General features: G+C 42.4%; 1 long non-coding RNA gene across 8 annotated transcripts in view; it reads left to right on the top strand.

Moving 5' to 3' along the window:
- The window catches only part of LOC112066691 (uncharacterized), a 330,402-nt gene that overhangs the window by 292,270 nt on the left and 11,261 nt on the right, over positions 1-26,871 (top strand). For 7 of the 8 annotated variants that reach the window (XR_003679301.1, XR_008617015.1, XR_008617011.1 and 4 more), the window contains 2 exons: positions 6,681-6,774; positions 16,848-16,959. This is a non-coding gene — a long non-coding RNA (uncharacterized lncRNA). The remainder of the gene's footprint in view (positions 1-6,680; positions 6,775-16,847; positions 16,960-26,871) is intronic. The other variant, XR_008617012.1, reaches the window with a different exon arrangement.

Here is a 26,871-nt window from a genome sequence, read left to right on the forward strand (position 1 = left end):
TTTTCTCCTTCTGACTTCACTCTGTATGACAGACTCTAGGTCCATCCAGCTCACTACAAATAACTCAATTTTGTTTCCTTTTATGGCTGAGTAATATTCCATTGTATATATGTGCCACATCTTCTTTATCCATTCATCTGCTGATGGACACTTAGGTTGCTTCCATGTCCTGGCTGTTGTAAACAGAGCTGCAGTGAACACTGTGGTACAGGACTCTTTGTGAATGATGGTTTCCTCAGGGTAGAGCCAGGGGGCTTTTAAGGGAGTGAGATGGAAAAGTAGCGGAAGATGCTGGCCTGGAAGTCAGGAGATTCAAGTACTGGCCGAGTCTATAGTTAGTTCTGTGATGTTGGACACATTACGTAGTCCCTGAGTTCCTGGAGCTACAATGTATTTCATAATCCGTAAGGCCATTTCCAGTTCTTAATTCCAGTTCTTAATTGCTACATGTCTTTTAAGAGGTGTTGAAATCTTTAGTGGGTTTTATTGTGGTGCTATTGTTATTTGGCCTTAAGAAGACAGAAGTAAGTTTGGGGAGCTGGGATTTAGACCCAGAGTTTCAACTGTGCACCTTGGTAGCTTCATGACCCTGAGAAAGTAATTTACTCTTCCTGAGCCTGTTTCCATATTTGCAAAGCTGGGGTGATGTTTGCCTGGCCTACCACACGGGTTGTTTTGAGAGTCAAATGTGATGCCTATGTAAAATATTGTGCATTCTATAAAATACTACAGGAAACAATTGAAAGTAAGTAAAGTAACAGGTTGTTATGCTCACCCCCTGTGAGAAGACATAATCTGGATATAATAGTGCCTTTGCAAATAGAGAGTAACATTTAGGAAGATATTTTCAACAACATGCAGATAGGAAATAGTGACTAACCCCATAAGGTTGATGGAGAACAGGATGAGGAGGCGAGGGGAGTACCCACAGTGACAGGGTAGGTCATCAGTGTTTACTTAAAGTCTCTGTGCTTGCTGCAGGAGCTCAGGCTCATCCCAGAACTAAGGTTAGAATCTGCATCTTAACAAGAGGCCTAAGTGATTTTTGTGCACATTTGTGTCTGTCTCCTAGAAAATACCAGACTTGAATGTTCTGGTTCTGTGTTCCATCAGAACTGGCTCTGCCCAGCTGACACTGATAGCAGCCCGGGGACTTTGAGGGGTCCCTGTGCTCCAGCCTGACAACTGGGCCTGATTCAGGCCTCTTTCCTGATCAGTGAAACATGGGAATTATTTCAACCAACGGTCCTGCTTTCCGAGGAGAGCAGGTGAAGACAAAATACTCCAGCCAGAGGGATGTTGATGATATCTTAATGACAAAGGGCACAGAGACTTTAAGCTCAAAAAGAAGAGAGGAGAGAGAGGATCTGTTGAACATTATGTCACGAAGCCAAGAATATAAAAAATGATGAATGTAGCCCCAGCAAACAGCTTGACCACAACCTCATGAGAGACCCCTCAGGGGGTCTCAGAAAAGAAAAGAAAAGAAACGTTTGTTGTTTTAAGCTGCTAAACATAAAATAAAACAAAAGAAAACCTCTGTGCTGGACACTGTAGAAAACCTATTTTAATGCAAATGGATAGCATGATAAAGTAAATTTTTGTTATCTGGGTCAAGAGCAAGCCAAAATGAGACATTTACTTCCAAATTTCAAGAAGCATATGGAAAGAGAACCAGGTCTTAGAAAGATATTTGCATCTCTGCCATCTCCACTAATACTTTTATACAAAACATTTTAGATAATAAAAAGACGATAATCTATTTTTCTAGCGTGGAAAGAGGAAGAAGATTAACTATAAAGTAGTCAAATTTTATTAGCTCTTTCCAGAATTGAATAAGAGGATTTCTTGATGCCTTATAAATAAAACCAGAAAACTACAAGAACAGGGGGACACTTCTAGAATTGAATGTAAAATCCTAGGATCTGTTTCTGCTCCAGGTTTCTGCAATTCCTACCAGAAAGGGAGCAGTTCAGATGCAGTGCTCTGTAGTATGGCTGCTTTCCTCAGGAGCTTCTCTAATCCTTCACACGAGGCTGAAGGAGTGCAGACCTCTGGAGGCCGTATTTTATGTGTTGCTATGGAACTGTCTAAATATTATGAACACAGCAGTGGTATGGGACATACAGCGGTCTAATGCCATGAGATTATGGCAGCTAGAAACCATCTTCATAGCTCTGAAATGTAAGCTTCTAGTGTGAAAGAATGGCATGGGTGTCTTTAATAAGTGAATTATTCTTTATTGCACTAAATTAGATCCTAGGTGGAGATACGAGGTCTCACTTCAAAGCAACTTCAGTCCAGGGAGAGTCTTGCAGACCCTCACAAGGAAGCGCACAGCAGGTGGGACAGGGCCTAGCGTGGGGCCGGCCTGAGGAAAGAACTTGGTAGCCTCGGGATCTCACCTGTGATATCGATGTTACAGAGTGCTTTCAGGCTCAGCCCAGAGGTGTGGTTGGAGATAAACAGCCTAACTCAGCTCTGGGCTCTGGGAAGTCCCCAGAGCACAGCAAGCCTCCCTTTTCCAACTCCCCTGTTTTGAACAGTGAGACCCCAAACCCTCAGCTACTTGGGCTTCAAGGTTTGATTCTTTCTCGGATTCCAATAACTGTTTGTGAAACTTTGTTTAATTTTTTATGTCAGAAGCTACCCACCACAAAATACACCTATATTCCCTCCCTGTTATAGCTAGCTAAGGTAAGTTTCATTTAAACAAGAAGTACAGCTCTGTGCTTCTTTTTGAATAACAGTTCTGTGAATGCTATTTGCTTCTGTAGATTATGCCAAAGCCAGTTTCCTCTCTGAATGATTTCTAATATGTGAATTCAAAATACAGCAAGCCTACGTCATGAGCTGCCCTGAATGAACAGGAACTAAGCACAGCTGGGGCTTTGTGGCTTCTCTTGTTTTCTTTCCTTTTTTTCTCCTCTTCTTCAGTCAGTTGCTACTGAATATTATTTTTTAAATTAAAGAGGGAAAACGATTTCTCAAAAGTCTTTTCACCTGCACCGAGAACTTCAAATTAAAAAATTGAAAACTTTCAAAAGAATGAAGTTTTATTTTGCAAAATGCAGGGAAATGTTTCCGTGTCATTATTTGGATAAGTTTCCCGACCAGTAGAAAGTTTCCACTTCACTCTGCTTTTCTGTTTTCTCGTCTGCCCTGCCGAGGAGGAGAGGAAGAATGTGTTCCCTCTTTTCGTGTTGGTTCCTCATTAAAACAGCATGGGAACAAATTTTTAAAAGATTTTTCCTCTTTTCCTCAGTGTTTTTAGACATGGCACCACCTGGATATTCTTGTCTGGAAAACTCCTTTCAAAGTGTGGGAGGTCTAGAAAAAAGTAAAATAAGTAGAAGAAGTTTAAAAATATCTGTTGAATAAAACATCTCAGAATTTTTTTCAAACATCCAACTGCTCAGTTTTCCTTTCTTCTTCTCAAGGCCTTTGATACACAATGGAAGAAAGTCAGCAAAACAGGATCAAAGGTCAACCTCAATCAAGAGTAAACATAAACTGTAAGAACTAATCAAGTTTGGTGACATCGCTGGTATTATCTTGCACCAAATATTGCTTGAAATAAGTGGCTCGTTCATCCAGTCTTGAATATAGGCTTTGCTACAGAGATTCTCATTATATTCCTCATAAGAAACGGTGTACACATGAACGCTGTACAACTTTAGCTTTTCATCAAAGAGCAAACAAGAATAATAGATGAATATGAAAAAACATGGCCTGGATTTATTTATAATGCAGTCATTTCAAAGTTTCTAACCATTGCCTCTCCCCCATGCAATGGAAATCTAAGCAATTATCGTAGAGCTTCTTAAATGTCAGACATGAAAAGTAATTGTTTTAAAAGATATCCGTGGTAAAGTGTGCTTAAAGTCAAGCCGTTATCAGTAAGCAGATTAAAAACCAACAAGCTTCTCCAGCACAGTTCTGTGGTCTTCCTGCCTATTGCCCGGCTTAGTGAGACATAGATCCTACTAAGTGGGCAAAAAACACCTGATACTTGCTGTTTCTAGGCTGTTGCATTTTTGAAGAAGGAAGTAGACTAGTCAACTGTGTCATCTGTGAGCCAGCAGGACTATGACACAGAGATAACCGATCGTCTGTGTGCTTCAGCAAGTGACAGTGTCACTTGATGATTTGGGAAGAGATGATGTTTTACATTATCCTTTTGGCAAAGCTTTGCCATCTTCCCTTGGTTGATGACTGCAAAATGCTTGCTCAAAATGAAAGAATTACAAAATATATTATGAAAATTAATTTAAGTCTCTATTCTAGTTGTAAAGTAATAGATTCTGTGTCAGTGGTTCTCAGCCAGGGGTGATTTTGCCACCCAGGGGACATTTAGCCACTTTAAGAGATACTTTTGATCGTCATAACTGGGGCGGGGGTCGGGGGCAGGTGCCAAAGTCTTGTCGTGGTTGGTTAGAGGCCAGGGATGGTGGTCCACATGCTCCACCGCATAAGATGGCCTCCCTCGGTGAAAAAGCATCCAGCCCCTGTGTCTCCAGTGCCCAGGGTGAGAAACCCTATTTTATATGACTTACCAGAATGACAAAATTACCTAACATACATGATCTAATCCTAAAAACATTACCTAACGTGCATGATCTAATCCTAAAATATATTTGCTCTTTTCGGATTACAAAGCTAAGTGTTTTTTTTACATATATTTTTAGAGTTTTGTTGTCAGATAAAGTAATTAGTCATGTTGTATCCAGTTTGAAACTGCAGGACATACTTGTATGTTTAAAGATAGGCAAAGGAGACATATTTCCTCTTCTGTTTGTGTGTTAGGGTCAATTCACCTTTTCCTACCCGTTCATATACCCCCCAGTAGAGGCCATCTTCAAACCTGAGAACACACTGAATGCAAACTGCAGGGGGAGAAAAGCTCTATTTCACACTGAAGTTATAAGCACTGCAAACATTATTATAACCCATATTATACCGAGTTACTGAATAGTAACATCTCTAGGTTTTCCTCATCTAGTTGAAGTATGAAAGTAGAGTGAGGGATATTGCACAGGGAGGATCACTGCATTTCTAATTATAATAAGCAATGGGAAACCGTATTCAGGTTTTGAAATTTAATTTAATTTTTATTTTATGTTGGGGTGTAGTTGATTTATGGTGTGTGTTAGTTTCAGGTGTACAGCAAAGCGGTTCAGTTATACGTATACGGATACTTATGCCTTTTCAGATTCTTTTCCCATATAGGTTATTACAGAATATTGGGTAGAGTTCCCTGGGCTACACAGTAGGTCCTTGTTATCTATTTTATATATAGTGGTGTGTATATCTTAATCCCAACCTCCTAATTTAGGATTCCACTTCCTACTCATCTCTCCCACTGAGACAGAGGGAAGGAAAAAAGAAATCAGGGAGAAGACTGGAAAGAATACGGATACACCTCACTCAGCTTAGAGAAATGAAGCGGGCCTGCATGACTTCGCTGGCTAGCAGACCTCACTGGAGGAAAACTCATTTCAGAGAAGTCAGCACCTAATGCCCTGTTTGGAACTAGAATATATATCTGTACACGCATCTTTTACCAGGCTGGGGGTAAAAATGGTGTCAGTAAACAGTGAGCTCAATTACAGTGACCCTGACTGTCTTTTGCTATAATTACTGAATATCCCTCCTCTTCTGTAAGACATTTCCAAATTATTTCTGCACTCCTGAAAGGGGTGCCTCACATAAATTGCCACGTGTCCCCCTCTCCTCCTCTGTCTTGCACTGCCCCACCTGCCTGGTTTCCTGTCTTTACACCCCCTTCCCCAGGACCCTCTCTTGAGGGCTCCTCTCCAGAGGTGATAGGGGTCCTGCTAAGGGAGACGCGTCCAGATTCTCTTAAAACTGCTGCGCCCCGTCTTCCTGGGAAGACACGCTGGAGCTGTGGATTTGGTTCGGAACGGGTTCTCTCCAATTTCTTGCCTCCTTTGAACCACCCCTGCCCCCATGCCACAGCATTGCTTGAAAGCAGAGATTCATAGTGTCTCTGTAACGGCAGCCTCTTCTGTTCCGTATTTCCTACAAGCAATTCCTAAAACTAACAAAAAACCTAGCTCTCTCACCAGGTACAAGCAAAAGTCCAGATGCAGTCTGCTGCTGGTCCTTTACATCCCTGGACAGTTCTTTCCTCCATTGACAAGCGTAAATAATATGCAACCTCTGCTCAACCTACTGGTCAACTTTCCCAAATATTTATTATATTTATTCCAGAAAATTTATTATCTACATTTAGATTAATGATGACATCGCAGATGTAATAGATGAATATTTCTTTACACTTATGTAACAGAAGGGTCATTCTGGAGATTAAAAAATAGTCTGTTCCAGAATCAAAGTCTGCTGCTGGTACACAACACTAATTATGATATTTAGAAACAGTGTTCCCCCAACCTCTTAGTCACATTTCAAACTCCGTGGTGTTCAGTTTTAGCTGTTAAATGAGAAAAAAAAAAAAAAAAGAAAGACTTTAATCAAAGGGAAATGGAGTAAAAAGTAAATATTTCAGTGCGAGTGTCATTAGCCAAGATGAGCGTGGCACACAGAAGAATCTGATTAGTCTAGAACTTTTGGAGAATCTAGATCCGTTGAGACCTTCACTTTTAGTTGCACTGCAGAATGACAGCTTTTCTGATTACTTTCACATTTATACCCTCCAGGCTGACCACCCTCCGGAACACCACGCTCATGGATCCAGCTGCCAGCTCCCCGTCTCCACTACCTGAGTGTCTAAGAGGCATCTCAGATGCCTGGGTGAGAACTGAACTCCTCGTCGTCCCCTCTCCACCACCTCCGCATCTCGCTAGACTTCCCTGTCTAAACTCAGGGCAACTCCCATTTTTCTGTTCCTCAGGCCAAAAACCTCGGGGGTCATTCTTCATTCTTCTTGAAATTTTTCTCTCTCCCTACATAAAACCCATCACTTAGCTATGAGTTTCATCTTCAAGATGTATCCAGAGTCCGGTACTTCTTATTACCTCTGCACATATTATCTTTGGACCAAGCCACTGTCATCTCTCACCTGGAGTATTGCAGCAGTCTCCTGTCTAATCTCCTGTTTCTTCTTTGGGCCCCTCTGACTAATTTCAACGCAGATGCTGTAAGCTTGATTGGTTAAAACCCTCCAATGATGCGTCATTTCGCTCAGAGTAGAAGTCAAAGTTCTTACAAGGGCCTGGAAGGGCCTTCAGATATGTTCCCTCACTTTCTTGCCTGTTTGATCTGACCTCATCTCCTGCCAAAGCTGGCTTTATGGATGTGTGACCCGTGCTCATAGGGTCCCAGTGCATGGTTGAAGGATCTGCCAGAGCCATCTTGAAATTTTGAACAAGGGACCCCCCCATTTCATGTTATACTGGGCCCTACAAATTACGTAGCCAGTTCTCTCTTCTGGTGTTCCTCTGGTCACCCACCACCCTCACGTTGACCCCTCACACTTCTGTAAACTCTCCTGCACCCTCTCCCCTCCAGGCCTTTGTACTTGCTGTTCCCTCTGTCTCACTCTTTGCCCCAGTGAGCTGATGTGACTCACGCCCTCAGTTTTTTCAAGTCTTTGTCCTGGTGTTAACTTTCAGTGAGACTTACTTTGACCACACCGTTTATATCGCCAACGAGCTCCCCGTTCTGCTGACTCTGCTGTATTTTTTCCCCCTTTTGTACTTATGACCTTCTTACATATGAATTTTTTTCTTATTTATTAAGTTAATTGTCTATTATCTGTATTTCTCCCTCTTGACTATAATAAGCTTCACGAAGGCAAGGATCTTTATCTTTTTTTGTTCACTGCTGTATACTGCGTGCCTGACACATAGTAGGTACTTAAAAAACGTTTGTTGAATGAATGAATAAGCATTGGGAATTGATGACAGAGTCCCAGATGTAACCTCTGTAGTTAATTACATATAACATGGAATGATAAGCTATATATAGTTTTCACTGAATCTTGTGACGCATTTCATTCAGGGCAAATCTTTGTGTTGTGTTCATATACTACTTCTTTCACTCTAATTCAGAAAATAACGTATCAGGACTTAAATTCCACTAAAATATGAGCGAATTCCAGTCTATATAAAAATAGTCACCTTTAGGTCAATTTTGAAATAGAAAAAATTTTGTGGAAAAGGGCACTGATGACTTTACAACAGAAATATGAATACCTGGTAAACTGGGATTTCTCCCAATTTAATACAGACAGACAAAATTCATACCTCTCCACTCCTCACATCCCCTCCTCCTACCTGTCCGCACCCCACCCCCCGCCACCAAATAACCAAGTTTAAGTGCATGAAGAACTTTTTGGTGTGTAAAACTGAAACCGATTGGTGGTAATGGCCGAGTGTGGCCAAAACTGGAGGCAGAAGTAACAGCCAGATCTGACTTGACTGAGTTTCACTTCCTTTAAGTGCATCTGTAAGTGCATGGCTCTCCTCACCCCTACACGGTATGAGCCCGCTCGAGACTCCGTGTACATCAGCACGTTCTCGTCCCGTCCTGAACCCTGTGCAGATGTTTGTCTGTAAAGAGATGGCAGGATACCAGCACGTCTCAGCCCTTTCTCTCTGGACGGTATTTTTGTTTTTTTCACTTGAATTATGTTGTGAGTTTTATTTGAATCTTTACTATCAGGTGAAGTAAAGATTTTTTCCCATTTTACTGAGGAAATAGAGGCAACTAGAGGAGAATTTCTGCAAACTCATTACCTCACATACCCGACTTCTGGCCTCTGTGCCCACCGCATATTCTACTTTGTCTCCTGTTACCACAGAGGAATGGTCCATGGTCAAGTCCAGGGTCCACTCCTCCCCTTGCAGAAAGACATTGCTCCCGTGATTCTCCTCTCTCTGGAATCTTCCCCTTGCTAGCATGATCTTTTCCATCAGCATGTAAATAGGACCAAGTCCGTACGGTTCCTTTCCCATTAAAAAAAATGAGATCTCTTGACCCCACTACCCCTCTTCAACTACTGCCCCGTTTTTGCTCTTTTTTCTAAGTGGTAAATCTCCATGGAATAGTCAACTGAGCTCACTCTCTTCAGTTTCCCATTTCATCCCGTATCAAGCTCGTGCTTTCGGTATTTCAGAGACTGCTCTTGTCTACATCATTAAGATCTGGTGTCGTTACAACCAAGATCTGCGCCCTATCCCCCTCTTACCCGAAGTATGAGTAAAGTCAGACACAGTTGGTTATCACTTACTTCTTGGTGTATTTTTCGCTTGTCTTCCAGGATAAGCCTGATTTTCCTTTTACTTTACTGGCCATTTCTTTTCATTTTCCATCGCTTATTCCTCTTCATTGCCTGACTTGTTAATTTTGAAGTGGCCTAAGGCCACTTCTCTCTTCTGTTCTCACTAATTCCTGAGTGATCTCATTCATTCTTGTCATTTTAACACCATCCATGTGCTGAAAAGCACCTGGATTTATATATCTCTCTGAATCTCTCCTTTTGACTCAAGATTGAAGTATCTCAACTTGAATGTTTAATTGTTCTCTCAAAATTAAGATGTCTGTATTTCCCATCGCTCTTTTTTTAAAAAATTAATTAATTAATTAATTGTTGGCTGCATTGGGTCTTCGTTGCTGCGTGTGGGCTTTCTCTAGTTGCAGCGAGCGGGGGCTACTCTTCATTGCGGTACTCGGGCTTCTCATTGCGGTGGCTTCTCTTGTTGCAGAGCGCGGGCTCTAGGCGTGCGGGCTTCAGTAGTTGTGGCATGCTGGCTCAGTAGTTGTGGCACACAGGCTTAGTTGCTCCGTGGCATGTGGGATCTTCCTGGACCAGGGCTCGAACCCGTGTCCCCTGCATCGGCAGGCGGATTCTTAACCACTGCACCACCAGGGAAGTCCCTGTATTTCCCATCACTCTTAACTTGCTCTTGTCAATTTTTTTCTGATCTCCATGGACATACGGAAACTCCATTTTCTAGGTGCTCAGGCCACAGTCTTTTTTTTTTTTTTTTTTTTTTTTTTTTGGTATGCGGGCCTCTCACTGTTGTGGCCTCTCCCGTTGCGGGGCCCAGTGTCTGGCCGCGATGGCTCACAGGCCCAGCCGCTCCGCGGCATGTGGGATCCTCCCGGACCGGGGCACGAACCCGCGTCCCCTGCATGGGCAGGCGGACTCGCAACCACTGCACCACCAGGGAAGCCCCAGGCCACAGTCTTTAGAGTCAATCTCGATGCCTCTCACATCTTGTCTACAGTACATCCTGTTAGCTTTGTCTTCAAAATAGTCAGAATCTGATTCCTTCTTATCTCACTGCCACTGCCACTAACCTAGCCTAAGACATCATTATCCTTTGCTTCGATCACAGCAGTAACCTCTTGTCTAGTCTTCCTTTTTCTCTTCCACTCCATCTCTCACCTTTAGTCTGTTCTCAAAATAGCAGCCAGGGTGATCCATTGTTAAGAAGTTGATTATTCACTCCTCGTTCAGAATCGTCCACTGACTTTCCATTTGACTCAGAGCAAAGCCAAAGTCACTGCAAGGCTCTCAGCAGTCTGACCTTCTGTAATCTAACTTCATCTCCTCATTGAGTGCTTTGCTCCACTGACACATCTTGGTTGACCATGCCAGCCACATTCCCTTTGCACCAATTGTCACTCCCGCTTAGAAGAATATTCCTTCAATATCTGGGTGACTTGCTCACTTAATTCTTTCAGATTTCTCTTCCGTCTTTGCTTCTCAATGAAGTCTTCCGTGACTACCGTATTTACACTGCAACCCTTCAGAACACTTTATCCTTCCTCCCCGATTGATGGTCCTCCACAACAGTTATAATCATGTAACATTCTGTGTAGTTACTTGTTACCTTTTTTTATCGTCTGTCTTCTTATGCTAGAATATAACTCCCACAAGAGCAGATATTTCTGTCTTTTTGTCCACTGCTATTTCCCTGGTATCTGAGCAGTGCTTGTCACAGAGTAGGTACTCAGTACATATTTGTTGAATAAGTAAATGAATATATTTTGTGCCTACTTGATTATATACACACGTATATATATATTTGCTTATATACATATACAGTATTTGATGAGTCAAGGGGAGAAGTTACAGATCTTATTTTAGACCACTGGGAGAAGCTAGATCAGAAGAAAGTGAGATAGAATTATTTTTAGCTTTTTTTTTTTTCATGAGAGACCATTTTGGAATATAAGTCAACCACTAATTCCTTCCTGCATAGCATTCACCTACTACTTTCCTATCTAACTTCATTCTTGTCTTTTCCTAGTTTCTCCCTTGGATTAGAAGGCATGTTCCATAACCACATCCCGTGCCATCTTTAATAGTGATTTCATGATAGTTATTTTCGGCTCAAGAGTGCGCGTGGGCCGGCAGCAGGTCTTTGCTGCTGGCTGCTCGTAAGGCCCATGCTGATGGGGAGGCCGTTCTGACTCTGCTCTCACTCAGCACGTGCACTGTGAACGAAAAACTTAAAAACAGGTGGAAAATACTTGACGTTACCTAACAACTTGTTTTCCCGTGATTGACTCTTCCCCAAAAGTGCGAGTACCATAGTTCTCAGGTACGTTAGTCTCATTATCCTTTCCAAAGCGTGAAAATGATAAACTAGAAAGAAAAAAACTAAAAGGAACTTAGGAATGATCCATGTCTTCCCTGTAATCTCTTGTGATATATCTGAGTTAGCCTGCATCTGTGTATTTGTGTGTGTGTGTGTGTGTGTGTGTGTGTGTGTGTGTATCTCTGTGCATGACCCTAGTTTTTGGATGCACTTGAAGCTGCTCAAGAGAAGGGGACTGTCCATGAGAAATCACCAGGATTTTGTCATGAAAGCGGAGCATCTGGTTTCCCTCATGACTCTCCTGATCCTTGGCCAGAAGTAAATGGCACAGAGCCCTGGTGACGGTGACTAATGGTGAAAGTCTTGTAGTTCCTGGAATCTCTCAGAAGGCTTAACTTGATATTCGTGAGTAACTCCCCTTGGGACACGTGTACTCCATTTAAGGTGTGTGTGGAGGCCTGGGTTCATTATGTCATCATTCAGTGAGTCCTCCAAGATGTTTCTTCTTGGACCTATTCACTGAAGGATTTCGTGGGTAGACCTCATACTCTCTTCTGAAAACTCTAGAGAACAGACAATAGTAAATGGCCCTAGAAGGTTCTCCGTTTTCTGTGGAAACTCTGTAGGTTGATCATGTGGAGGTGAATTAAATGATTTGGCCTTGATCTTTTCCTCCCATGGTTTTGTGATCTCAGGTTGACTACCACATGTGTGAAGACTCATCATTTGCTTTTTCTTTGCGTGGCTTCTTTGCGTATGTTTGGTGCCTTAAGCTCCTTGACTCTGTGTGCCTTCAGATTTATCGATAATATTATATTACTTTTTAGTTCACTGGGAACTGGTTAGTGTGCAGGTTTGGTTGCTGTTAATGTAAGTAACACTTGCATTTGTGTGTAAGTGACGCCTTGCTCATACAAACAGAAAAGGATGCCAAACTTTGTCTGTTATTGCCAGCCGGGCTCATGGGGTTTCAACTGGGGACTTTATAAAATCAAGAGAATTCATTAAGATTGATTACACCCAAAATATGAGCCACTCGTAGCTTACTAAATAAATAGCTTACATATATTCAATTAGTAATTAATTTTATTTAAAAACAATTTATTAGTTCCCATTATGTTTTGGGAATTGTTCTAGACACTGGAAGTAGAGCAGAGGTCAAAACAGATACAGCCCTGCCCTCCTGGGACTTACATTCTAAGGTAGTGATGGGGCAGACAGTAAGCAAATAGATGAATAAATGATGTCACGCCTGGTAGTGATACATGAGCCGTGAGAGAAAAAGAAGTAGAGGGTAATATAGAGAGTAAGGAACAGGTGTCAGGGAGAGTCTCTAGGGGAGTGTTGTGGTTGTGTTTCAGAGACCTGAAAGAAGTCAAAATACAAGTCATGGGACTGTCTTGGGGAAGTGCATCTGGACAGAAAGAACAGCAGGTCCAAGGTTCTGTGGTGGGAGACTGACGTCATGGGTGGTGATGGAGGTAGCGGTAGGGTTAAGGTATTACTGCTCCTAGATAATGGAAGACCTTGCAGACCAACCTAAAGAGTTTGGGTTTTATCCTTAGTGATATGGGAAGTCACTAGATGTTTCCAAGGAAGAAAATGATGGGATTTTATTTACATTAAAAAAAAAAATCCCTGTTTGCTCTAGAAAATAGACTTAGGTGAGAAAGGCGTATAAAAATGGAAGCAGAGAGATCAGATAGGAGACTCTATAGGAATCTAGGGAATATCTGATGGTGCTTGGTCCAGAACTAGGGCACTAGACAAAGCGGAGGTCATAGGAAGAGTCCAGATTCACAATAAAATCTGGACGAAGAGTGGCCAGGCTCTGCTGAAGGAGTTGATGTAGGATGTGAGAGAAGGAGAGGATCAAAGAAGCTCTCAGGCTTTGGAGCTGAGCAATAGATGAATGATAACGGCTCTAAGTGAAATGGGGGACACTTGGGAAGAGGAATAGAATTGGATACATGGGTGGGTGCAAAGCAGGAGCTCAGTTTGATAAGTATTACATCTGCAAAGCCCATTAGGAGATGTTGAACACAGCTGGATACAGTAGCCTGGCTTTTAGGAGAGAGGAGAGGGCTGGGGCTAGAAACCTGGAGGACACCAGCGCACAGATGGGACGTGGTGAAAACACCTGTGCTGTAAGTGCAGGCAGAGAAGAACCTCAATATCGAGAAACTGAGAAGACAGAGAAGAAGGAAGAAGGGGACGGTCCAGTGAAGAATCAGGGACTAGGCGTGGGGAGAAGGACTGAAGAGGGATAGCTCTTTGAACAAGTGAAGGAAGAAAATGCTTTTCAAAGGTGGAGGCCTGTATGTGTTAAATGCAGCTGATAGAACAAGAGAGACTTCCCTGGTGGCGCAGTGGTTAAGAATCCGCCTGCCAATGCAGGGGACACGGGTTCGAGCCCTGGTCCGGGAAGATCCCACATGCTGTGGAGCAGCTAAGCCCGTGTGCCGCAACTACTGAGTCTGTGCTCTAGAGCCCGGGAGCCACAACTACTGAGCCAGCATGCCACAACTACTGAAGCCCGTGTGCCTGGAGCCCGTGCTCTGCAACAAGAGAAGCCGCCGCAGTGAGAAGCCCGCGCACCGCAATGAAGAGTAGCCCCCGCTCGTCACAACTAGAGAAAAGCCCGTGCACAGCAACGAAGACCCAACACAGCCAAAAATTAAAAAAAAAAAATAATAAAATAAATAAATAAAAGGTTTTTTAAAAAAAAAGAACAAGTAAGAGGGGAATGATAATTAACCCCTGGAATTTGAAATATGAAGGTGCTTAGAGGACAATTAACTAGATGTGGTAATATGTTTAAGTTACTAAAAGATCCTTTTCATTTTTCATCCCAGTTCTCCATTGTATGCTAATACTTTCCTGTCATTGTATGCTAATACTTTCCTGTCTTTCTCAGTAGTCAAAATCCTACGGTCACCTAAGTGGCAATGATTAATTCTTCAGAGGAAGCCCTTTTTTTTCTTTCTTAACTAAACCTGAGGGCTTCTTGCTCTCACACCATTGCTCAAAATTCAGATTTTAGAGTGTTTATCCACGGTCACACTTTCAAACATATTTTACTGCCCACCCTCTGGGGGTCTATGTGTTAGAAATCATAAGGTAACTTTTGAAAAGCAAATTCAATTTATCTGTCCCTACTAATGTCCGAATAGTGTTCTATTTCCAATGTCCTATTACGACCACTTGCCAATATTAATCCAACTATGTGCTTATTCCTTGGTATCTTAACGTTTCAGGAGTACCAGTTTCTCCAGTAGGGAGAGGTGAGTCTCTAAGTGTATCAGAAGTGTTCCAAGTAGGTTGGTGATGTAAGCAGTAGTTTCCAGGGAAGGTTCATTTACCCTTCTCTTCTTTCGCAGTATTTCAGTCAGCAGCTTGCTTATGTGGTCACTGGTTACTCAGTGGGAGAAATGAAACATTACAGTTCTTCAAATGTTGAAGAGGGAAACACCTTTAGAAAGGGCAAAAGGTCAATGAGTTTGTTTTAAGGGAAAGCACTATTTTTACCAGCACCTTCTCATTAATGGCCTGGAACACTGAATGAGGAGGAATTGGGAAAATTCTGTGTTTTAGGTGGTAGTTGGTAGAACTTTGTGGATTTTGGTGTTTATAGTTCATGTTATATTTCTGTCTGGGAACTTTCAGGGCACTGAAGGCAGAACAAAACTATTCTTTTCTTTCTTGACTGGAATTTTTGAGAAATGAAAACTCTTTTCAGTATGTGACAAAAAAACCAGACACCGCTGTGGGCACAAGCGCACTGGTCACTCTGATTTAATCAACTCAGCTGACATTTTGAGCACTTAATCTGTACTTAGTACTGTGAGACCTCTTTATTAATTTTCTCACTTAATTTCCCAACTATCCCATTACATAGATATTACTGATGACATTATATAGAAGAAAATTCCAATACCAAGCACGTTTAAGTTATTTTATTAAAGGCCCACAGGAAGTAAATGATAGAGCCCTGACTTTCTGAATCCAAAGCCCCCGTCTGACACGCTGACCACCTAGGAGCTAGAGAGACACGTACACAGCAAAGCAGCGTATAGTCCGATAAGCACGGCTCTGAACACACTGTTATGAACCAGAGGCAGAAGCAGGTAGTGATCCTTTGAAAAGATCACAGAGGTAGGTTTTCTGCGGGGCCTTAACAGATTAGGATGAAGGATCATGACATTCCTGACTTTTGGAGATGCATAAGCAAAGGCATGAAATCATAAAAGTGATGACTTTTGTGATAGTGTGTAATACACCTCCATAAACTAATAAACCACTTGTTGAAAACCTTTCCACAGTGGAATGTCACATCTCTTTGTATTCAGTTATTCATCCATACGCTTCGGAATTGGACACACGCTGCTAGCGATGGGAGTTGCTAGTAGTATATGCATCCAGAAGCTTACTTGAATGATCAGCAGCACAGGGACAGTTGGAGACATACCCTAGGAAAGCTTCTTGAACTCTTGGGCCATCAAGATACTTAGAGAATTGAGAGGAGAGAGATGGAGAAAAGGGGGAAACAGTGGGACAGGCTGTCCCTCCTTTGTTTCTGCACTTGCTTGTAAACATCTCTTGTGCCAGGATTGATCGCCCTTGTACTATAACATCCGAAAGGTGATATTATTTGAAGGCCTGAAGTCAAGTCCAGCAAGATTAATTAATGCAGGAAAGAGTAAAGGGCATTGCAGGTCTAGGTGATTAGAAAATCCAGTCCAAATCAAGTCCAAACTGACCTTGGAGATTAACATACGAAAGAAGGATGCAGCATCCAGGTAAAAAAATCTTCTTAGGAAAGTATCTCAATCTAAGCATCAATTCAAGAAGCAGGGACGGATAACCATAGTTACTTACGGATGTGGTTTGATCCTGAGCCAAAGCCTTTCTGCTGCAGGATGTATAGCATTTCTCCATTCTAAGACCAGAGCTACCTCAGGGGTGGGCAGTTCTGATTTTATAAGTGAACAGAACAAGCCTGAAGAGGGGGGTGGAATTCCTAGATTATAAATTCCTAGTGACTCGGATCACTTTTCCTGGATCAGCTTTTCCAGTGGGGTTTGGGGTGCAGTCCCAGTGCTCCTGTGCCCTATTCATTTGTGCTTTTCATCTGTGTTTCCCGGGTGGTCTGTTGTTGAAGATGTCAGGCCAGCCTCTACTGCACAATTGTGCCCCGGATACTGATGAGAACATCTATAATGTCGCTCGGCCTCTGAGCCGCGTGTCCTGACTAACGCTCCTTCGTGAATCCCATATAATTCAGAGGGTTTTAGCCTCACTTCTCCTTTACAGGGTGTACCAAGAAAAGGCATCTAGTTACTGCAGAAGCTGATATCTCCCTTGATCTCCAACACCTGAACTCCCTCCTGAGCCACTGGTGGGTTACATCCTGTATCCTGACAAGGTACTGTGTTAAGTATATTTTCAGGTACATGTGCCCCGTTGCCTAGACCGTATTGTGAGGTGCTTGCGGTCAGGGAAGACGAGCGTGTGTTCTGATGTTGTGTGCGACACCTAGCTCAGTACCCAGCCCACTGAGGTCACCTGATATGGTTGTTACAGATGCGTATTCCGGGGCCTCTCCCCCAGATACTGCAGGTTAGTCATTCCAGGGTGGAGCCCCAGAACATACTTTTTCTAAGCCAGTTCTCTCTGGGGATCGTGATTATACTTTGAAAAACACTTGAGTCAGTAGTAAGAGCTCAAATAACACATATGGAGGGATTATTGATGCACAGGGAATAAGTGGTGGAAAAAGCAAAGAAAATTAAGAGGTGTGATGTAATGTTTTCTGTAATACGTACTGGCTCTCTTGGTCGGCGTGCTGTTGAGCGTTGCTGCTTTGGTGGTAAAGATCAAAACGTTCCTTCGTGCAAAGTCACCCTTTCACAGTTAACTCACCTCCCTACTCCACCTCCACTTGCTTGATTCACTCTTTCCTATCTTTCAAATTGTGACTTAAACGTCACTTCCTCAGAGCCTCTCCCTAACTTCTTGAAGCACTTGGAGTAGACCTTTCCCCCACGCAGCCCTTATTCTGTTGTAGCGCCTATTTCAGTTGTCATTTTTTTGTAAAGACCCATCTACAAGTCACCCTTAATGTGCAGATGGGAAAGCTGAGATCTAGAAAACTGTCGATTTCAGGATGCCGTAGGTGATCGGTGGCAGTGTCTGCCCATCTTCTCGCCCCGGGTCTAGCACGAGTTCTTCTACGGGACATTGTATACACGAGGTAATCAGGCCGCTACAGCAGCTTTGTCTGTGTCTTTAGAATTAAGGAAAGGATCCCATGATTAGTAACTCACAAACTCCCCATTTCCGGAACTGTGTCTTGGAAAAGTTCATAATATGCATCTTTTTCTTGTGGATTTCAGACTGTATTTTGGTTCTGCTGACGGTGGCCTGCATAGTGTGGTGCTCTGTCAACCCTCGGATAGCAGCTGTTGAGGAAGGCTCTTTTTAGGGAGAAATGGCTTCCCTTCTCCTAGATAGGATTATGTGGACAGAGTCTAAGCTTTGGATTGAAACATGTAGCAGGATGACAGGACGTGTTCAGAGAGAATTCGTATTTCTCTTGGTGAGGTCTATACTTTCAGTGGTGGTGTGGCTTTTCTTACACTCATCTTTGGTGTGTGTGTGAACAAAACCACCAATTCATTCTCCACAACTGACAGAACCTCACTCAGGCGGAATGGTTAACGACCGTCACCTTGCTTATCACAATATTCTACTCATACAGTAGGATCAGTTTTGAAACTTAGAGTAGTTTTATTGATCACTTATGAAGGTCTCTTAGAGATCTAAAGTTTCTAATTATGGTAATTTCTGTATATTTTTTGGTCTCAAGAATTCTTGATTAAAGGATTTAATAAAACACAGTGTTACCAAAGCCTGTATTCATCTTTCTGTTTAGAGTTTTGTTCCATAAATTTGGGGGGAGGGATGGAATATTTTACTTGGCACGGGCTTGAGGAAATGAGTAGGGGTCTTTCAGTGTCTGATCTACTAAAGCAGGCTACATTAAAAAAAGAGACTGCAGATCGATGCTATGAATTATGGTGCCTCATTACGTATGGATTTCATTTCTCTCAGTTGGTTCAGTGTTAAAGAATTTTACAGTCCAATAAGGTTATATGGTAGATAAAGTCATGTGATTTACTGCCGAATCCAGGAAAGACTATTCTGCTGCCCGCCTGCGTTTTTCTAGCAGATATAAGTAAGAGCTGAAGAGGTAGCCCCAGAGCCACCTTATCAAGTTCAGGACCAGACCGAGGAAGGTGAGGTACAGTCAAATTTAACCTTACCCTTGGGTGACCTAGGTTCTGTGACCATGCAAATCTGAACCTTAGTGCAGGGCTCCACCTGGTTTCTGCCCGGGAGGGTGGCAGCCATCCTAGAGCTGTCAGGCTGACTTTATTGAACCGAATAGTTAAGAGGGAAAGCTCACTTGGTCCTAATCACATTCAGGGAATGAGGTGTGCTAGCCCGGCAGCTGTCTGGGCTCCCTGTCTATGCGATGTTAGGATATCTGTATGATACATCAGAATGAATGCCATGTCACTCAGCGCTCCAATTATGTCATTTTCTTAATCGGCCGACGAACCTCGGTCTTACTCCTGCCAGAAGAGGCAGTGCCCAGCATGAAAATTGAACAAACTCATCCTGACTGACACTGACCCACCTGGGTTTAGTATTCTGATGGCACGTACGTAGGAAGTTGCGCAGTGCGAGAAAGGCCACACCATCAAGCTTGAGACCAGTCAGCTGAGAGTTCCTCTGGGTAGGCAGTTCAATGCCCTGAAATTCTGAAAATGAATAATGCACTGTCTAGCACTATTTTCTGGGGTAAACGGTGGACTTCATGGTCTACATTTTAAACCCATGCCAAGAATTTGAATGTTACAAGCAATCACAGGGTGGGGGTGGCGGGGGGGGGCAGGGAAAGCCTGAATTCTGAAAAGTGGGAAACAATTTTTAACTTGAAAACCAGAAAGTTCCAAAAGAGTGACAATGTTGTATTCAGTGACCATAATACAACTATTTTAAATATAAAGTGGCATAGAATCTAGGCTTACAGAACATTCCTTCACACCTTACTAAAGAGATATTGAACAAGCTATTTAGAGAATATCTTCATCTGAAGAAATGCCAAATGATTAGCATCATGGGAACCTCTCACCTCTCCCCACGTACTTGGTCCCACCTCTAACCCCTGCGCACGGTCTCCAGGTTTAGCACATCATTCTGCTCACGAAAAGTATTCAGTGGCTCAGCATTACCTGTGGAAGGAAGTCTGAGCTCCTTGGCTTTGCGTTCGTGTTCTCGCTAGTCTGCTTTCCTCCTGATTCTCAGCCCTAGTTTTTATTCTTCTCCTGCCTCAGCCAAGTCCAATCCTTGTTTCCTAAAACTTCCCTAAAGCTGTCCCACTTTCCCACTCCTCTGCCTTTGCTCCACTCTCCTTTCCCCCCTATTCTTATTCCTCTTTCTCTTACTCTTCTGTTTTATCCGACTGGTTCTCTTTTCCAAAGCTCACATCAAGTACGATTTCTTTCTAGATTGCTCTAACTCATAATTATGGTTATTGACCTCTATACACATCTCTGATTATCAGCATCAGTCATTTGGAAATGTATTGCGTGTGCCTGGTTTTGCTACTTCTTTTTTTCACGTGCCTAAAACTTCCTCCCCCGACTGGATTGCAGATTCCTTGAGGATCAGAAGCATATTTTGTATGTCTTCTTCTCTACAGTATCTATAAAGAGTACTCTGCACATAATAGGTATCCAGAATATAATTTCATCTAGAATAGTTTGGGATAGCTTAATTTGAATAAAAATTGCTGAATCATTTACCCCCAAACTGTCATATGATTATAAGTTTTGATCTGAGATTCTCAGAGATGCTGTTTGTTTAAGCCCAGCATCTTTTGGCTTTGTTATACATTTTAACAGATAGTGTCCCCACGGCTTGTCAATAGAAACATGTCCTACGTTAATGTGGGTGACCTAACTAAGTTCCTTTGCTGTGTCTTGTGCAAGTTTTATGTGTTGCATCGGGAAAAGCAAATGATGTCTGAGATGAGTAATACAGAACTTCACAGGTTAATCAGTCTTCCTATTCCGGAAGCAAAGCCTTCCACACGTGGCTACTGACACCACAGGCTGCAAAAGGAAGTGTGGAGCTAGGTGTCTGCAGTCTCTGTTCAACATGCGTGTCCCACACAATCACGTGGTCCTTATAAAACCACCTATATCCGTTCCCATACACCACGTCTCGCCGTTGTGTTGATCGTTACTGAAAGCTGCTCTTTTTTTTTTAAGCTTCTGAGCTTTTCTGCGGCCATGTGAGATGTGGTGGGAAGTAAAGTAAATGCCACTTGAAAGGGAATCATCCCCGATATAACTTTTATATATCATCAAAAAGAGTTACTCGATGCCGTATCCATGTCCTCCTCTAGACTTGGAGTTCTTTGAAGGTATAGCTGTTTCGTATCTATTCCTCCGTCACCTCCAGCACAGGGCCTGAAAGGTTGTCGGTGCTCAGCGAATGTTAATTGGGTGAATGTTTGGAGAAAGACTGACGCAATCAAGGAAGTGTCTATGGGAGGGGAAGGAAATTAGTACCAGTCCCACAACCCGTGAATCACTTGACAACTGTTTGCTAAGGGCTTATTTGTGAGCTGTGGTCTTCAAAGAATGCAGAGGAAGGATGATAGAACAAGCTCGTGAAAGCTCACTTTTTACCCAATTTAAAATGAAAGCCAGTGGAAACAGAAACTAGGAGGAAAAGAGTTGTCTATTCTCCCCTAATTCCTTTACCGAGTGCTGACCTTGTATGGATGGTCTTAGATAGTTGAATCCTTGTTTCTTCACTTTATCCATTATTCTAAAAGGCAAAACTGGCGGTTCGTTTGGCCTTCTTAATGCTTAAAAAAATAGAAAAAAATTCTATTGATACATCAATATTCAGATGTCTGTCTCTTCTTGAAGAAATATCCAGCAACAGTGGGTCAGCATTTCTGCATAGCAATAATTATCTGAACAGGAGCTGCAGCTGTTAGGTAGGGCATGTGGATAATATTTGCAGGCTGTCACTATATACATTTTGATGCACATGGAACTATACATTCACAGTTTGCATTACACACAGAGGTTTAAGAATTCTTTTTTTAAAATTTATTTTATTGAAGTATAGTTGATTTACAATGTTGTGTTAACTTCCACTATACAACAAAGTGATTCAGTTATACATATATATGTTATTTTTCATATTCTTTTCCATTATGGTTTATCACAGGATATTGAGTATATTTCCCTGTGCTATACAGTAGGACCTTGTTGTTTATCCATTCTGTATGTAATAGTTTACATCTGCTAGTCCCAAACTCCCAGTCCTTCCTTCCTCCACACCCCTCCCCCTTGGCAACCACAAGTCTGTTCTCTGTCTGTGAGTCTGTTTCTGTTTCATAAATAAGTTCATTTGTATCATGCTTTAGATTCCACCTCTAAGTGATACAATATGTTATTTGTCTTTCTCTGTCTGACTTACTTCACTTAGTGTGATAATCTCTAGGTCCATCCATGTTACTGCAAATGGCATTATTTCCTTCTTTTTTTATGTCTGAGTAATATTCCATTACCATATGTTCTTTATCCATTCATCTGTCGATGGAGATTTAGGTTGTTTCCATGTCTTGGCTATTGTGAACAGTGTTGCTATAAACATAGGGGTGTGTGTATCTTTTTGAATTATAGTTTTGTCCGGTTATATGACCAGGAGTGGGATTGCTGGATCACATGGCAACTCTATTCTTAGCTTTTTGAGGAACCTCCGTACTGTTCTCCATAGTGGCTGCACCAGTTTACATTCCCACTAACAGTGTAGGAGGGTTAAGAATTCTTAATTAAGTTTAGAATGAGAGGGGGTATGGAGGGTGAGTGACACATGACTCATCTTTAATTTAGCTATGTACCTATGTACCTTAGCTAGATATAACAGAAACGGCATCAAATTGGGGTGTTTTTTGGTTTTGTTTGTTTTACTAAGTTTGCCACCACTTAGCTGTGTCAATGTCTCTAAACACTGTGGACCTTATTCTGTTCATTTGTTGAATGAGGTCACTTGATGGTCACTAAGACTGCTTTCAGTTGTACCATTTTCTGATTTTTTAGTTGACAAGCCAACAGAAGTGGAGCATGAGACAGGAGAGAAACCTGTAGAGAGAGGAAGGAGGGGAAGAAGAAGCAAACCAACATTGAGTTCCTACTTTCCAGCTGCTTTTTTTTTTGCAGCACGCGGGCCTCTCACTGCTGTGGCCTTTCCCGTTGTGGAGCACAGGCTCCGGACACGCAGGCTCAGCGGCCATGGCTCACGGGCCCAGCCGCTCCACGGCATGTGGGATCCCCCTGGACCGGGGCACGAACCCGTGTCCCCTGCATCAGCAGGCAGACTCTCAACCACTGCGCCACCAGGGAAGCCCTCCAGCTGCTTTTTTGCATTGTCTCCTTTAATCTTTACAAACACATCCTGAGATGGTTTTGTTATCCCCAGTTTATAATAAAAAACAAGGATTTGATGTTCAAGAACACATAGTAGAGGCAGAATGTGTGTCCTGGTCTCTTCGATCCTGAACTTAAATGCTTGTAACCATCCCTGTTGATTGGAGTGCCTTTCCTCCATGAAAACTGTATTGGTGATACATCAACTCTGAATTATAGGGTGAGATTTAGAAGGCTGTGAAATTTTAAATGATAGAACAAATATGAAACACCTGGCATGAAACCAAGCACATAATAGGTGCTTAATAAATATAAATCGCATTCCCTTTTGACCGCCTTAAATAAAGAAAACCATTATGTTTGCAAATTTGACTGGGTGAATTCACAACCTTAGATACTTAATGATTGAAAGAGTTAATAACAACAAAATATGAGTTCTTTCCATGACAGAGGCAAATACTATATATCTGTATGTATGTATCTATAAGTTTCTATCTATGTATTTGTCTACCTAAGGACATATACCCCTTTGAGTTTCAAGAGTTGAGCTGGGGCCACAGCTTATTTGTCAAGTAATACAGTCGCTCTTTTATAGTCATTGAGCGGAATCAGCCTAGCTCACTGTGTGTCAGCAGAAGTCACCATAAAAAAGAGAAGGCAACGTGAATCTTGGTTACTAACGGACTAGAAAGAGCAATGTAACAGGTCTCTTTGGTCTCCAAGTACTAACACAGACTGAAATAATAAACTGTTCTGTTCTTTGAAACCAGGAATGTCTTTGGGAATCCTGGAGCAGAAAAGAAAACATCTCTGTAAGCTGATCAAGCCCAAAGTGTTGCCAGATAGAATCAACTCAAGTAACATTGGCCACAACTGTACCATTTAGGCCGTTTTTGCTATCACAAAACATATATTTTGCTTTGCCCTGGTAAGCTTGTAGCCTAAGAGAATTCATTTTTAGTGGTCAAGAAAAATTCTCAGAAACAAAAAAGGCCTCCTGTTGAATGATAATGAATAAACTTGAATTGATGGCAGGTTGTAGCATGCAACGAGGCAAGGGCCAAGTAGAGATGTTGTTCATTGGTTTGATGTGATGGGTGGTCCTGCTTCCATACGGAGGAGGGCGTGCGCTAGCCTGAGAGAGAGCTCCCTGCCACCCGCAGGTAGGCAGGGTGTCAGGAAAGCGGCGGCGAGACCACACGCTTGTAGTGTGTTTGACCTCGCCCCACATGCAGCCTGGGCTGAGGAAATTCGGAGCCAAAGCCCTCTCATTTTCATTGCCTGTTTCTATTTTTTTGGTCCTATAATGCGGAAAGAATTCTTAAGATTTCGAAGGGATAAACATCAAAAATTTAGAATTTTTCTGTAACTTTAAATAATTTACAGTCAGAGCACATCTAATCTGATAATACTCTACCGATGAGCCTGTGATGCCAAAGGAGAAATGCGTGTGGTTTTATTTTTGTATTTCATTTAGCTTAAACCTACAATGAAATGCGCTTTTGTTTTTTAGCCCACGGAGGCCCCATAATCAATGCAGAATCCTGCACCGCTCCCCCCATATGCCCATCCCCTCCCCCATCACACTCCGCTTTCTCTTTTTGCAAAGATATGTGTTAACTGAACTAAAGATCTAAAGTATTTTACTATTCAGACAAGAGTATTTCTCACATGGTATGGCTATCACAAGGCTTTTGAACTCATTTTTTTTATGCCTATAATTTCTATAATTCATGACTTTACAAGCCTGATGTAGGCACAAAGTGGAGAACTTTAGAATTAGAACTTTAATGTAAACAGTGCCGAAGAGATTAAAAGATGATAGAACTTCAGCGGCTAACTGTTCATCCTCCTATACACTGGCATGTTTGTTATCAGCAGTGCCACTCCCAAGTGTTCTGAGATAGAGCCACCAAAAGACAGATTTCTCAGGTTCAGGTAAGAAAGTGGATCCTGACCCAAGATAGCACATGGATGAGTTCTGTTTGGAGTGCATGTTATTGTAAGTGGCTCTTTGTTGACTAACTAGTAAGAAGTAGAGTTGTTCCCTGTGTCTCTTCTGTTATCATTCAGACAAAATGGAAGCCACGAAAGTAGGAATGTGGAATGTTGAAGATGATTGTTCTTTACTTTGTAAAAGATAAGATTTTACTTACAGTAAAGTGGTAGGTTACAGACAAGTAATAGGGAGTGAGGCCGAAGCCCTGTCATGCTGACGGAGCTATTAAATGCCCTCTTGGTAGCCAAGAGCCTCCAAGGCTGACAGTCTTCCTCTGGGAACTGTGATCACTCTTCTGTAGCATTGGAAATGAGAAAAGCCCTGCTGTGGGAAGTGGTTTCTCTTCCTTTTCCCTGTGGGTAGTTGTGGGGTCAGAGCATCTGGAAATCAGCATTAGAGATACTTGTGCACACACTTCCCCAAATCATATTTCCTCAATGCATCCCATTGGGGGTGGGGTGGAGGGGAGCTTATTCTCTATGTCAGTTCTAGGGTTTGGGAAAGGGATCTGGAAATAAAACTTATGGACAAACTAGAAGTGGAAGAAGGGAATGCAAATACATTTTGAACTTCGTTTGTGTCAAACACTGTGCTGTTATCACAGTGTCTTATTTAATTTCCAGATGAGGACTGGGGCTCAGAGAGATTAGGGAACTTGTCTGAGGTTGCACAGCTAAAACAAGCAGAAGCAAGTTTTGGACCAATATCTGTCAGCACCCAAATCTTACACTCTCTCTACTTCATTATGCTGAACAGCAGGATACAGAAAGAGCTGAGAAGCAAAACCATTCTAAGTGATCATCTTTCCTGGTTGAAAAATCAAGCAAGCAAACAAACAAACCTTGTTTATGTTGTTTCATTTTGTAGAATGGCTTGCCTAGAAAGAGAAGATGAGCAAGGCCTTCCCGATAAAGCTACTCCTGTCTTTGGCTTCTTGGAGACATTCTTATAGTAAAGGGTGTCTGGGAAGATATGGAAGCCTCTGGAATAACTATTACCACAGGTATAGCTTTGCTTCCTGGGGCTGTGAGGTGACTTCTAGTTTGGAAGAATGCCTGGGGTGATTATATACACGCGTATGCATTCAGCTATGTCTATATGTCACACGATCATATTATATGTAAGTTATTTAGTAACCTTTGTATTTTAAAATATCTTAGTCAAAAACTCTGGTTCTAAGTCTAGGATCCCATTCTGGGCCATAACTAAATAAATAGATTTTGAGGGTAGTTCAGAGCAGTTCTTCTCAAACTTCAGTGTTCCTAAGAATCAGCTGTGAGGTTGTTAACAACACAGACTCTTGGGCCACCTCTGAGTTTCTGGGTAAGGACGTCTGCGGTGGCAAAACCGAGATTTGCATGGGCAGCAGGCCCTCACATGTGCTGATGCCCTGGTCCAGGGACCACGCTCGGAACAGGCCTGGCTGAGAAGGTGAGCAAGGCAGTAAAGAATAGGGACAAGTTCTGAACATTTTCTTTTTGGTATTCAGGCTTTGTCAGTTATGGGCATGATATTAGAATTCATACTTTTTCCTTGATGATTTCTTGATTCAATTCACTTCGATTCAGGAAATGATTTTGAGCATCTTCTGTTCCAAACATGGTACCATGCACTGTGGATGAAATTTAATCTTAATGCCTTTAAAGAAATAAATGCTAAAGCCTCTCACATTGTTCTAAGCTGGAGCTTAAAAACAGGTAAACAGGGCTTCCCTGGTGGCGCAGTGGTTGAGAGTCCGCCTGCCGACGCAGGGGACACGGGTTCGTGCCCCGGTCCGGGAAGATCCCACGTGCCGCGGAGCGGCTGGGCCCGTGAGCCA

The sequence above is a fragment of the Physeter macrocephalus genome, chromosome 4, assembly GCF_002837175.3.
Source record: "Physeter macrocephalus isolate SW-GA chromosome 4, ASM283717v5, whole genome shotgun sequence".
Taxonomy (NCBI): domain Eukaryota; kingdom Metazoa; phylum Chordata; class Mammalia; order Artiodactyla; family Physeteridae; genus Physeter; species Physeter macrocephalus.